Genomic DNA, 15,485 nt, shown 5'->3' on the forward strand with positions numbered 1-15,485 from the left:
ATCAAGAACCACAAATTGAGCATTACATGTGGCTCTCCTGGCTACCCTAGCCCACCCTCCCTTATGTTAAGCATGGGACATGCAACCATAAAGGGAAATAGAGACTTTCCTGGGTGCTCTGCAGCCTGCCCTTCCAGTGAAACTAAGTTCCCAACCTATTGTTTCTAACAGTGCAGCTGCTTTGTAATTTTTTGTTTGTTTGTTTGGCTGTAGCCTGTTTCTTCCCTGTTGAAATGATAGGAAAAAGGAACAAGAATAGCCCTATGAAAACCAATTCAGCCTTATCAACTACTTTAAAGCCATGCTGCAGGACATTCATACCCTCACCGTGGGTGATTATGGAAAGCACTCACTTTCCTGATATGTGCAAGCCTATGTATACAAAGTCTTGTAAATGCAATACTATCTAAATATCCAACACAATAAAAGCCCTTCTTGTGGTATTCAAACAACCTGTCTGATATTTTCTCAATAATTGAATAAAAGTTAACTGAACTTTTTTTTTTATAAAAAAGAGTTGGTCTTGTGTTGTAGCCCAGGCCTCAGGGGACTGTGCTGAACTCCCTCACCCACCATTCATCATCTTTGTGATTTTGAGAAGCCGCTCATACATGGTGTGTTACCAATGATCTGTAGGGTGAAAAACTTCCTTACTTCATGAGGGTTTATGAGGGTGAAAACTTGACAATCTCTCACATCATATGAAAGGCCACAATGGGTAGCATAGGTATTTTCCTGCTCTTGAAGTTTGTCATCATACTTGCCTCTGGTGAGAATCGGTAGTTAAATACAAATTTTCATATTCTCTTCCTTCAGTAATGCTTTTTGTCTTAAATGAGCATATAAAGCCATTCAAGTGGTTCTTTCAAAGGAATTTTGCTTTATAGATTGAGTAAAAGAAAACAGATCTAAAGAAAGGAAGCTGAATTCTGTATGTGGGAGCATATAATTTTCCGGGAGCCTAGAATAGCTGGATTTTCTTAACACATGTGCAGGAAATAGCCCTTCCTACCAGATCCTGAATGTATCAGATAATAGTCCTGGCATATAATGAAACTGTTCTACTGTGCATTGCCTTCTAAGCAACATTTCTGTTCAAGTCACATAAACACATTAACACATTTATACACCTATTGATGTCTGTTGAGGAGCAGTTCAAAGCACTTTGGTTCATTGACAAATAATGAATATTTAAACTATTCAACTGGATTACTGTCTCAATTTAAAAAATGGACAGAAGTGCTAACAAACACACACCTACCTAGTTTTCTAGCCCCTCTTCCCACAGTTGACTACAAGTTCATTTGTTAGGGAAGTCTGGGGATGGTCCTTCATCACCCTTCTTTCTTCATATTAGCAGTTTCTCATACACATGCAGTAACAGTAGTGCTTTCCCACATTGGCACAGAACTGCCTGGATTTCTAGTTGTGCTGTGTTGCCTCTATCCCTTAAGAGGGCAAGATCTAACAAATTATCCTACAGCACACCTGGCCAGTAACACATCCCCAGGTTAGTGAATTAATGCATCTTTCTTCAACACAATATTCTATTGTTTGGGGATGGATTGATAGAGGTGGGCTTTTAAAATTACTTTTTAGGGTTTGAAATTTTTTTCCCCAATATGTGAATATTTTTTCTGATATCTTGACAAAATGAGATAGAGATCGTGTGGTCTAAGTTACAGACACAAATCTAGGAAATCTCACTCTGTGGGTCACATGTTTGCTGATTAAATTTCCGTGAGGCTAAAATGGATTTTACTGATGTGAAGTTTTTAATAATACACCAAATTCAAGTATAGAATGGTCTCTTGCTCTCAGTATCAAGTGACATTAACTGATTCGTTTCCTAAGACACTTTGATAATTGCAATCTCATACAGAGAGTACCCAGCTAGCCCACACCAGCTTCTTCAAAATCTACATTAATCCAAAAATTCCATCTTTGAAGGCAGATGAGCTCCACAGTCTCCAAGACAACTCTCATTTTAGTAAGGTATAAAATTATAATCCCATGTTTGTTCCTACAGCAGTCACACCTCAGTGTTATTACGCTTAATGTAAGGCATAATGTCATCTTTGGTGATGTTTTAACTGCAAATCATGGAAACATGTTTTGAATTCTGAAAAGCAACAACTAGAACTTTAAGAAGTTTGAAATTCCTCTCTGAGCAGATATAATATTGTAATATATAGTTAAATTTTGAGAAGATTTGTCAGACAATCAAATAAGGTGGACGTTATGAAATGTATAATAAATCTTTCTTATAAGAAGTTACATGTTCTTTTTTTTCTTTTTGTTCTTTCCTTTTTGTAACCAGTCTTTTAGTAAAGATTAGAAGATGTAGTCTTATTGCAGTAAAAGTCTTAATTTTATTAATGCTGAGTGCTCAGTGTCCTAAGGGATTTATTCCATAGATATTTTAATTTTTCATTTCTGACATTTGGTTTTGTGTGTTCAGATTCAGTTTTGATTCTGCTTTGATTTTCAAGAGTCACTACTCTTGAGAAATTTATGCAAGAGACTACCAAAGGCACAGAGCTACTTCTCCTGTTGAAATAAATGTCAGCATCTCACTGACTTCAGAGAGAAAAGGATCAAGCAATTAAACATTGTTTTGCATGGATTCCAATAGGCTTTGGATCAGGCCTCATTTTCCTACCTTGTAGGAAGTTGCAGCTTTGCTGCTTTGGATTCTGCTGACAAATGTAAAACTGTAAAACTAACCCACCAAGCTCAACAGAACTGATAAGATTTCCTTCCTGCACTGCTTCCCTAACACCTTCCCTGAAAATGTGCCCTGAGTTTGGTCATACTTGATTTCAGCCTAAGACTTTGCAGAGCAAAGTGAAACTTAAATTTCTTTATCACTTTAGCTGACATATAAAATAACAGTCTTTCAAGCCAAATGATTCCAGGCTGCATACAACTGGTAAATAGATTCTGCTTTGTTAGGGTGCTAAAACATCTGTGTGAGCCAGTAACTGTCAGCTGCTTAAAGGATGTCACATTACAAAATAGCCAGCTAGGTTGCTTCAGATTACATCAGGAGAAAAATACAGTTATCTGTGATAGAGATGTTGGGGAAATTTAGGGGAAAAAAACACCACAGCAAAACCAACACAAAATACTTGTGTATTTAGCCCACACCTGCATGAAAATAGTTCCTAGAATGTGACTGTCAATGAATAAAGGGAGTTTTCTGCAAATACACTAATACAAATTATCCATTCTGTCTGCGTTGTCAGCAAGAATCTGAGATTATTTCTTGTCTGTGGGAAACTTTCTGCCAGAGACAAAGATCATTTTCCCAATGCTTTGATGTTAGCATATTAAATCTTAGTAAAGATTTTGTTTAATTAAATGTTATTTATGTTTTGTGGGTGTCACTGAACAAAGTCTTCTTTCAGTGTCATTAATGGATGAATATTTGAACTAGTGAGGGCCATCGTGATAAGTCTGAGTGCAGAGGTAATTTCCTTAAAATACCACCAGAGACTTTCTCAGACAGCTGAACACTCAGACATACTTGTGTAGCTCAAGGATGAAACAAATCTAATTGCCACACTTTGAGTTTCAGAATTTCATTCTTCCATTTTAAGTTAAACACTTTTAGTTAGTCTCTGCTAGAGCAATTATTTCTTCAATGAATATGACTCCATATGCATGAACAAACCCATGTTAGAAGTTTAATGGTGAATCTTTTCTTTCTCATTCTCCAAGAAGAGGGTACTTTCTTTGGCAATTCCAGAGTGTACTTTGGGAGATCATAATGACTGATCATTTACTCTTCTGCTTTATGCTGTATTAAAGAAGGGATGACCTCACTTCCCATGCTTTGCCAGAAAGGGACGGTTAGGAAGAAGATGTAGTTGTGGGGTTTTTTTAAGTTATCTAACACAAGTGTTTCTAACTTGTTCTATAGAGATAACAGAGAACAATCAACAACTGCTATGTATCAGTTTTGTCTGTTGTACATTATTGTATGTCTTGACAGAAATAAATAAATCATGTATTCAAACCCACTTTGTTTAAAAAATAATGTTGCTAAGAAACAAGTTATGCATGTTTAATGCCATTTACAATCAGCATTTATATAAAAACATGAACCACAGTCATCATGCACTTGGAGACTGTTAAAGTGCAACTGAAATCCAAACTGGCAGCCTGGGCTAAGAAGAAATGGGAATTTTACTGTCATGTCATAATTAAGACTCTGGCCAATGTAATTACAACTTCTTAAGTACCTTCCATGTTCTGGATTCCATAGGAAATGTCAATTAATGTCACTGACTTCTTACATTTTTAGATTTACTCCTTCAAGATGCAGATTTCCAAAGAATACTGCCAATAAGAGTGGGATAGCTAAGGATCTATAGGTTCCACAGAAATGTTGCATGTTATGGTAATATATAGTTCAGCAAGAAAAGTATTGATGCATATACAAATTTAGTTTATCTTTAGGTTTGCATTTAAGTCTGATTTATATGTGCTACAAATATTTGCATATGTAAGCTTCGGTCAAAAATACTCAGTTGTCATGGTTCAGGAGGTATGCGGCAATACTCAGTGAAACAGGTATATTGATGTTTTTTATTACTATGCTTACTGGTAAGAAAGAAAATTTCATCCAACCTCCTACCTTTCACTTGAGTCAATCCTATGGTAATTTCAAATAATAACCAACTTTTCTTCTCACCACTCTCAACTGTAAAAAAAAACAAAAAAAGAGCAAGACAACTGCTGAAAGCAAAGATTCTGCAATCCTTACCAATGGCTAAATAGCACAGCAACACAACTGTTAAGGTTATTCATGACATTGATAGCTTACCTACAGTACTGATGCACAAAGACTTTCTCCTAAACCTTGTGCTATAAATTTATAGGTCTCTCGTCACTACATTAACTTTAGGAAAATTATCCTCAAAACACTGGACTTCTGCTGGGTAAAAATTACAACAGTGTTCTCAACCTGCTACTCAGGAATATGTTCTTGAAAGTTTAATTACTTCTTAACTACCCAGTGAAACTTTGTTGTTTTAAAATTTTATATCCAGCTACAGCTGTACTGAAGATTTCTCTTTCTTATCTGATCACAGGAATAATAAAAAAAGCAGCTTATTCCTGCTTCCACTCTTTCATCCCTGGTTTCTTAAATGAGGCCTAAAGCCATTTACCTCTTTATTTGATGATAATTACATTGTTCAAACTTAGTCAACTTCAGTTTTCCCAGTTAAACTGGCCTCCTTCCAGCATTGTCAGTTTTTCATAAACTTGTAATGAAGAGCTCAGCTTTACATAACACCTCCTCTCCCAGAGGAGCTGAGCAGTGCCATACAGACACAGACCATGCACAGACATCAGTGCTACCAGAACCCATCTGACAAATTCGAAGTAGCTCAGGAGGACATAACTCTCATCACCCCTTATGAGAAGGAAAGCAAGTTCTGTAGCCCACCTAGCACAGCTGAAATTTTACATCAAGCATTTGACAGGGTGAGAAAATGTGTAATGGGGATGTGGTCATTCTCTTCCCTGCCATAAGCTTTGGAGATTTCAAAGTTTTTGCAGGTAATTCAGCCCCTGCTGCTGCCTCTGGGAGGAACAGCTCCACAGCACATTTCCTCCCCCTGACTGGTGCTTGACAGAAGTGCCTCCTCATGAATTGCCTCCAATGTATCAGGGTAGCGCTAAGGCTTGTTGAACAGCCTCTCTTTTTTGGCTTGGGGTTTCTTTATATGATCCCACTGGATCACAGCACAAGCAATATTGTTCCTGATAACCTGTAAAATATTTTTATGAACTCCCTAATTTAGTATTTAAACATGTCATATTAGCAACCTTAAACAAGCAAATGTAGATTAAAGAGAGACCTTTTCAGAGTTGCACCATCTGCCATTAGCTTTCCCGTCTCAGTGCCAACATTAAAAAAAAGGTTATTCTTTAATTAAAACAAAACAAAACAAAAACCAAGCCCTGTACATCAGCGAATTTGTCAACAGGGCAGTTGGCACCCTTCCTGCTAGTACATACCGAGAGTTTAAAAGATCAGATTTCAGCTGGTGAAGGAGGAGCCTGAACACACAGAGCAAAACTACTTTGAACTCTGGTAACAGCAGCACTTGGGGAGAAAACAAAGCCTGGGCACAAGTGCATTTCACAACAGCTGAAATAGACTTCTAACAACTGCCACATTCCAAGAGGAAATCCCGTCGAGCAGAAACTTAGTCCATCACCTTGTATGATGACCCCATATTGTTCACAGAACGGGCATTTCTTTCAAGTTCCTGTCATTGGTTATTTACAATTCCTACACGAGATTGACAGGTGAAACTCAGCACAATTGAAAAGTCTTCCTTTGCTATTTAATCTTCATGATTTGAAAGCACTTATTCCTGCATGTGAAGTGCTTCTTTTAGCTGTATCACATCCTTGCCATTTCTTAATGAGGGGCTATTATGCTGCTTTTTCAAGATACACATCTGGCAGCTCTTCGCAACCCTTTATATCCGTGCTGGGTGCCGCTCCCTTATCAGCTGATTGGCCTCACCTGAGACCATCACGCATTCACTGACACACTGTTTAACAATGTATAAGCTAAAGACTAAAGGCTATTTTCAGTATTAAACAAGTCAGTTTGAAATAACTTCACAAACTTCAAGTGGCTTCTCTTTCTACACTGCTTCCTGATCATCTAGACATTACTGACTGGCTTTTAACTGTCACCCACACAGCCAACTATTTGCTATCAGACAGTAAACAAAAGTTTAGATATACACGGATAACTCCTATTAAATTTCTGTCAAGTACAGTCGCTATCTAACAGGCTGTTTTGCAGAATTGTTTATTGTCAAACTTCACAGATAAAATTTCCTTATTTAAAAAAATTGTACATTTCAAGCAGACTTCCGGATTTATGTAGTATAATTAAATGGGTGGTTTCCTTCATGAGACCTGCCCCTTCTCTTATCATTCACTCCAGACAGGGACAAAGTAAGATTTATTATTTTTTAGCAGCATTTTTATCCAACACGCACATTTCACAGTGCAGTCATGGAAAGAAAGCTTGTACATACTTTTTATTTCACAGTATACCCAGATATTGGAAACTTGCCCACTCTTGCCTTCTGTTTTGCCTAAAACATTAGTCTACAAAGCATCAATAAGCATCTTAAACTAAACTAGTGTCTGTATGTCATTATTTATAACAGTGTAGGCACTTGCCAGGAGGCAAAAGAACCCATAACACTGCTGCCTTTCACTGTTATTTACATTTAGCTTTTTTTTTTTTTTTTTCTTAACGAGGGCTTTCCTACAGGACTTTTTTGTTTCAGGTTGTAGTTCAGCCCTTGGTGCTGTACAGAGCATCATTTCATCCTATCAGAGGAAGAAGGTCAGCTGAGAACAAGAGGTTGGAGCATCTCCCAGGGTCTGGCAGGGCTGTATTATTAGCACTTTTATGGGCAAATACGCAAAGTTTAATGAAATCAGTGGAAAGACTCCTACTGGATTTGATTAGCTTCATTATAAATTAGGGAAGTTTGCATTGAGCAACCTGATCTGGTGGAAGGTGTCCCTGCCCATGGCAGGGGGTTGAAACTGGATGATTTTTAAGGTCCTTCCAACTTAAATGATTCTCTGATTCTATGAAATGTGGGAGTAGCTGTTATCCTGCCTTTCCAGAAGAACAAACTGAAGAAAAAGTGCAGCCCTAAGGAAATGATAGGAAAAGTTGTCTAAAATTATTGTAATTTACCAATGGCAGAAGCAGTATTAACAGAAGTTTCTAGAACTCCTTGCTTTCTCTGTATATATGATATATACGTATCATATCACAAAACACAGAGAATAGGAAGTGCACAACAAATCAAGATATTGTCACTTTAACATGGGTAAGTTTAAAGAAATATGCATTCTTGGAATCAAAAGCGTAAGCCTTGAAAACAAGAGAACAGTTACCAAGGCAGCTTATTTTGAAGTTTAAAGGTAATTACTGTCCCTATGCATTCATGTAAGATTAAAATGTAGAGAAAGAACATTAAGTAATTATAGCATGGGGGGTGGGTGGGTGTTGGCTTGGAAGTTTGTTTGGTTTGGGGTTTTTTTAAGAAATTAGTTTACCATAAAAAATATTGGACTTGTACAACAAACAACATCTGTGCAGTCATGTATCCATAGAATCTGCTCTCTGAGTAATGATTTTCCCTCAAAACATTTTCTGTTTATAAACCCCCTTAAGCCTTTGCTGTATGTTTCCTGTTCAGACATACCACTTAGTCACCAGAAAATGACTCAGCCAATCAGTCCAGGCCCTTCCCAAACATAGGATTCAAAACTAGTGAGAAAATTATGAACAAGCTTAAAACTTGACTGATGCATCATAATACTGTTTAAGCTGATTTTTTTTTCCTAGATAAGGAATACATTAAATATTGTTCACCTAGCCATTGGAACCACTTAGGCACTTGTTCAGCAAGAATAAGAGTATTTTCCTCATTCTTTCACTCTGAAATGCTTTCTATTTCTGTAATTAATCTACCGCAGTATTATATTTCAAAAGCAAACTAGCTTGTGACTAAGATTTGAAATATAGATAACTCTCTTGATGCTCCTCTTTAGTCTGGGGTAGGCCTTATTATGAAGAAATGCTTGATATTTTTAGCTTGCATAAGAAACTATCTTGCAAACAAAAATACGTAACTGGCTAAAATTGACATTTTCAACTTACTCATTTACTAACTCGCTGCTCTTTTTTCAGGTCTAGAATACTAGGCAATATTAGAGATCTTGTTACTGTTTCTATGCACAAAAAAACTCCAAAAGAATGCTGCTTAAATATTCATCTGCAAAATATGAGAGATGGAACTGGAATGCAGAGGATGAACAATCTCAATTCTCCTTTCAAGAGCAGACTTATAACCAAAAAGTAAGAATGGAATTTTATTCTGAAACTAGCTACTTCCTAACTACTATTTGAATGATTAATCATGGAAACAACCACAGCATTTCTTTCACAGTCCACAGTAAAAGAAGAGCATTTTGTCCAGATGAAAAAGCATCAAATTTCTAGCATTTCAGCCAGACAGCCCCACCTGCATGTGTTGTCCTAACCTGTATGCACCAACGAGACCCTGAAGTATCCTGAGGGACACAGTAACACCTTAGAAATAGTACCACAGAAATAATAGTATTTCGCGTTGCAAAGAACAGGGTTTTTTTATTTTGAGAACCCTTCAGTCTTACCCTTTTATACCGCTGTGAATGTTGTAGCTTAAGGACACAAAAGACTCACAGTGCAAGCCACAGGCCAGGCTGAAAATGGAACTGACATATTTTTACACCTTGTCACAGCTTTTAACCTTATAGTCCACCAGTCGCCTCTATTATTCTCAGTTGCAGCTAGGGAGAAGGAAGCTACATAGATTACACTGAAGTAACATCATCTGTTCAAAATCTCTATCAGATAACAGCTTCATTTCTGTTACAGTTTCAGGTATTTCCCAATTCTGAGGCAGGAACTCATAATCAGTTACTGTTTATGAGACCTTGAACTGTTAAGCAGAATAATACCTATAATATTAAGAATAATACCGATATCCACAGCAAGAAAATTAGCCTCATTTGATATTTATTTAAATTTTTTATCAGAGACAATATTAATTTCAATGGTTTCTTTCAAGCATACTTCTAAAGCGGTTTGAAATTGACAGAGGGACGTGTTCAATAGCTACACAAGAGGGCTTTTGAAATAAAGCCTATTTCATAGTAACTAAGCTATATTTATATTGTAAGTCTTAATATGCCAATTCTGGGTATATGCATGGCAATCTATGTCTCCATCCTGAACTGACCTGATTCCACGCCAGAAGTGGTCAGAAAAATAAGCGTGTTCTATCATCTGATAGACAATGTCATTCTGATAAATGTCCAAGGTCACATTCCAATGCTATCATTGCTGTCCTTTCATTCTCTCACTTTCACAGCCAGCAGTTCAGCAAAGTGATTCAAAAGCAGCGGGAAAATCTCCAGGCATAACTACCATAGAAACATCAGGAAAAAGAAAAAATCAAAACACTAGAATGGGTTCAGCCACAAATGCAGCTTCAAATGCATTAACATTTATTTCTACTACAAGTTTTGTTCAAAGTATCTACCTTTCTACATGTCTACAAGGCTTACTCTGTGTTCAGGATAGAAAACTGGCAGAAGTCATGAGCAATTAACCAGCACTTACGAAAGGTTTGTATATCTCAGTATCTGCAAAATGCCATGATTTCTCGTATCTCTGAATGGTATTTCAGGTTCCTCATTTCTCTGCCTGTAATATCAGTTGATATTATCATGGTAATAATGAAGCTGCTTGTCAATACTGCAAAATCTAGACATGCTTTTCTAAGTCTTTGCTGTTAATAAGGAAAAAAAAAAAAGCTTCTCAGGTAAGATATGCCTACCTTTCCTCTTTTTTATGAGCCAGAGTTCTTTCAACTGGTCCTATAGGGGAACAAAGTAACCTTGACTTCTCCCCCCAAATAAACAATTTTATAGCTCTACCTTATGCCTATATCAACAGGGAGAGGAAAAAGAGATGGGTCTGCAATGTCACCACAAGTTTTCCTGTGGACTGAGGGAAAGTACATGTGACCCTTGCCCTATAGCTGCAAGAAGCTTTGATTTAAAATTTTGGTATAAAATAGATCTGGACAGCTGCCTAAGTCTGAATACCTGTGGCTGTATTCTGCTACAGAGGGCAAAGAGATAAAGAAGAAGGAAAGACAAGGGAAAGAGTGAGGAAATTGGACTGAAAAAACCCCACATGTAAAGACAGGTTCAAAAAGAGAAACTGTCAAACTCCATCTCATTTAAAGTTACCAGGAAATAAGGTTTTGAAAATACATGTAAATTAGTAAAAGTATAACTAAACTGTTCAACAGTGCAAATCTATTTAAAAATTAATTATGGGAAAAAAATTAATTATGGAAATGCAATTTTTAGATTAGACGGAGTAGAACTAGATGTATACAGTACAGAACAAAAAAATAAACTAACACTGTTTACTTCTGAGTATTACTCTGAAGTATTACTTTTGAGGCCCTGGTTTATATTGTGTTCTTAAACAGCTCCTTCACCCTCTTCTGTGGGGGGTAACATGTTTAGTTTCTCCTTTCCACCTTCCCTCTACTCTGATATGGTAAGTGGGTGCGAAGAGCAAACCAGCTAGAATTCAGCTTGGTCATATCCCATCCAAAGATAATTCAGGGTAACTTTCCAGGGAGGTAACAAAAGTAAGTTTCATCAAGACAAGGCAAGTAGATTCACGAGATACACAACAAAATGCTATTGAAATACGTACTGTCAGACAGAATCAAACTAAACACTCACCGAGGAGTAATTTATAAGTTGGCTTGTGGTTAAGAAACGCTCAAGAAGCAAGAATCTGTCAGTTATACCAGAAAGAGTTCCAAAAAGAAGCATCACCACCACATACTCAGAGGCTCTTACTTAGGTAATAAACTGGGAAACATGTCACCACAGGCTGCTGATTTACTTAGGAGGGAGAGGAGACTTCCCAAAGTGACAAAGCAGATTAAAATTTCTTCCCTAACATGTCCCTAGAATAGTCTCACTAGCCTCAGAGGGAACTCCATCTCTGAACTTGAAGAGATGCAGCATGAGTACATTTTTGCACATACAGAAAGTCCACAAGACTAACACCCATTTAACTTCATCACACTTCCACTGTCTTCAGTGGTGCAAGATCAGACCAGTATCTGGATAAGAAAATAACGTTATTTCTTGAAACAAATTATAACTCTTACTTCTTTCTTCTGCACACCAAATAAGATTGTTCCAAGAACTAGCTACCCTCAGAATAAAAAAACCTGCTGCTGCAGGTTATTTGTGGCTTGAATGTATCTAGTTTCTGATTCCAAATTTAGGATGTTTCATCTGCTGGATTATAGAACTGACAGTTGCCTTTACTTGTGGGATGTGATAAAGGCTAACTCTTGGATAAAAAAAATAAATTAGCCTTTGTTAGTCTCTTCCTCCATAAGCACTAGTTGTTAATATTCAAACATGTATTATTTAGTGATCATGCCTGATCAGATTATTCAGTTCACTTTTTGTAAGTGACAAAGTTATCAGCATTTTCCATGATGATGCTGATAAAAACATGACATTTCACCAGAGCAAGAACAAAATATTGGAGGTAACATGAATAATTCAAACTAACTAATCTTCTCTCATAACCACTTTTTTTCAGACGATTACTTTACTAGCTATGTAATACTGCGTTTCTCTCTCTTTTTTTTTTTTAATCTCAATGTCTAATGTCCTTAGGATGATTCAGTCATATATTACATCAAAATAGATAAGGTTATTACCCATGCTTACAAAGGCACATTACATGTCCACTGCCAAGCTCTCCCAACCACAGAACTATGACAGCAGGTATGAAGAATGTCACCATCAATTATTTGTTTTCTTATTGCAACCCATCTCAGATTTTGTTTTATTTTGCTTCTCAAAGTCTCAGAATAAGTGGTCTGAAGTTCCAGTTTAAATATTGGTAAATCATCTATTTTTAGTCCATTAAATCCTAAAATTTGGCAAAAATGCTTCTTGATCAAAAAATTCTTTAACACAGCATCTATTTTCTGTGAATCATTAGGCTACAATCAAAGCTTTAAACATATATAACAAATTAAAAGTAGACATCAAGGACACAATGCAAAGAATCAATAACAGAATAAAGTGACTTGAAAGTTTAAAAGGATTATAAAGTTCTGCTCATGATATATTAACTCTAACAAAATATTTTAATAGCAGTGCCTGGGCAGGAAGTTTGGCAGGAATCACAGGAATCCAGTCCATAGTAAATAAAGGTGTGGGCAAGTTTCAAAACATCTTTGGTGGTGACAGGGTCAAAGTCTAGTGCTCTTCTACAAATGGTAAAAAATGCTTGAAATACTGTTCTCGAATGGAAAGATTCAAAAATAACACAACAGCCTAAATATGAAAGGGTACAGTAGCTGAAATGTAATCCCATATAAGAAAATAAAAATTCAGTAAATTTAGTAAGTGTTCATGTTTAGAAGGCCTTAGTGCTGCCTTTTTTTCTGGTAATGAGTTGTTGCCAATCCTCTTCCTTTGAAAGATAAATAGAATCAAACAGGAAAGGTTTTGGTCATTAGGAACAAGCACAAAAACAGCCATACCTTAGCAGGAAAAGATAGTGAAAGGCTACACAGGATCCTACACAGGAGCAGTGCAAGGGGTCAAAACTTGGTATTGTGGATTTCTATGGAAGAGTTAGATCAATCAGAAGAAACTATTTAATTCACTAAGTTGATGCTCTTGGTTCTCAGTAAGAAAGTATGTCCAGGTTTATACTGGCCCTGAGCCCATTCACCCTAGGACAAACAAATATGACCCTAAAATCAGGGAAAATCAGAGCAGAAAGCATGGCAAATAACATCTGACTTTGAAAAGTCACAGTAATATTTCGTCTTTTATGACTTATTTAAATATTATATTGACTTGCAATTAGTATTCTGAAGGCTTTTTTCAAGTTGAGCTGTGTTCTTGTCCCACTGATAGATTTAATTTCTATACTTTCTCTATACAGAATGTCTGAGGGGATTAGAAGTCACTACACTTACTCTCACAGGAGAAGATGATTCATCTCGATAAGTGTTCTTGTCTCAAACACTGCTGACCAACATGCCAGAATTAGTAATGCATATTGAACAAAATTCAGCTTGTGAAGCAAACCATTTGTAAAACAAACAAAACAGCTATGATTACATGCATGATGGGACATAATTTTTTCTCTATGAAGCAACAGAACATACCTGTGTCAGCTGGAGATCCTAAATTTAAACCAAGCACCATCAGGTTTCAGATATACACCAAAACCACCTGTATCTCAAGACCTATTGGGGCTTTTGGATCTGTAGAAAGGAAGAAAGATGCTTATGGAGAGCAGATGCACTAAATTTTAACACCAGTTCCTGTCTGCATAAAATTTGGCTGCTGCTTCTTCTCTCATCTTCAACAGGATGTGAAAGTATTTAGAAATATTTTTTCTGTGTGAGGAAGATCTTACTCATGTGATTACTGAGTTAATAATACGGATTAATAATTGTAAAGTGCTTTGAAATCCTGAGATGAAAGATATTATGCAAGAATGATGATTTTATACCATTTAATATCAGATTGTTCATTATGATACCACATAATGAGAAAGGAAGTATTTTTAATCTAGACACTTGGATGTGTTAAGGGAACTTGTATCCTGGCTACAACAAATTCTCCATGTCCATGTGGCATAGCTGCATCACAGACCCTTACCCTCACAAAATAGTAGTTAATACTTTTTTCTTTTTTTTTCCCCTTAGCATTCTTAAGCAAAATTAAGGTGTGTTTGTGATGGGTTCAGAGCTGCTTAGATGGAATGGCCATATAACATACAATAACAGGACTATCATCATGTCAAACAGAACAACATGATTTCTTTAGTTCTGGTATAAATTGCAAACCATATGTGAAAAAAATACTTTTTTTTTTTTTTAATACATGAAGTCTTCCAGTCTAGCACGTTGCCTGATTTTATTGGACTGCTCACTTTCCTGGTTAATTAGTGGATTTCTCATATGCATAAAAAAGATTCAGCACAAAATGTATTTTTTTTGCCTGGTTTTTAATCACCTTGTTCAAATTTCAGCAATATTCCAGAGACACTCAGGACACCCATAGTATGTCATATATCCTGCCAGGTGGTAAAAGAAAAGCATGCCAAATCTCTCTCTATATAATTTCCCCAGAAATTTCCCCCTGCCACACCTGTAAAATAAATTGAATTTTCTCCTGACACAGGGAAGGCAGAGAAGTAAAATGGAAGGACATAAATGGATGGAGGAAAAAGAATATTCCAGCATATTTCTGCACCAGCAATGGAGAAAGGATACTAACGTTTTCTTCCTTTATTTTTCACAAAGGTCTAATATATACAAGCTGCTGAAGTGCTATAAAGTTTAATTATACTTCTGCAATCCTCCGCTCTCTAAAAGATAGGCTTAGTCTCCTGGAGACCTCTGGGTATGGCAGAGTCCCTGGGACAGGCCCATGGCTGCCTGCCTAAGTAATGCCTCAAGTCACTGCTGCAGGTAACCCACTCCTCTCAGACAGTAGCTAGCACAAACTTTACATTTTTCCATGACATAACTTCACACATTACGTAAGTAAATATATCTCTCTGTGTGTAGCCACATAGAGGAAACATTTACAGTAAAAAGCATTTGGATTATGAAATCATAAATAAAGTGAAGGCTACTGGAGCCCACTGTGAACCATCAGAGTTATGCCAGCCTAAGTATGGTGAGATACACTGTGCTCTGGAAGTGTCATTTCTAGAATATTGAACTGTGCTTTAAGGAAAACTGTATCTTCAGCAAGCACTAGCAGCATCTTAATCCCTTTAGTGT

Source organism: Heliangelus exortis, chromosome 18 (genome assembly GCF_036169615.1).
Source record: "Heliangelus exortis chromosome 18, bHelExo1.hap1, whole genome shotgun sequence".
Taxonomy (NCBI): Eukaryota; Metazoa; Chordata; class Aves; order Apodiformes; family Trochilidae; genus Heliangelus; species Heliangelus exortis.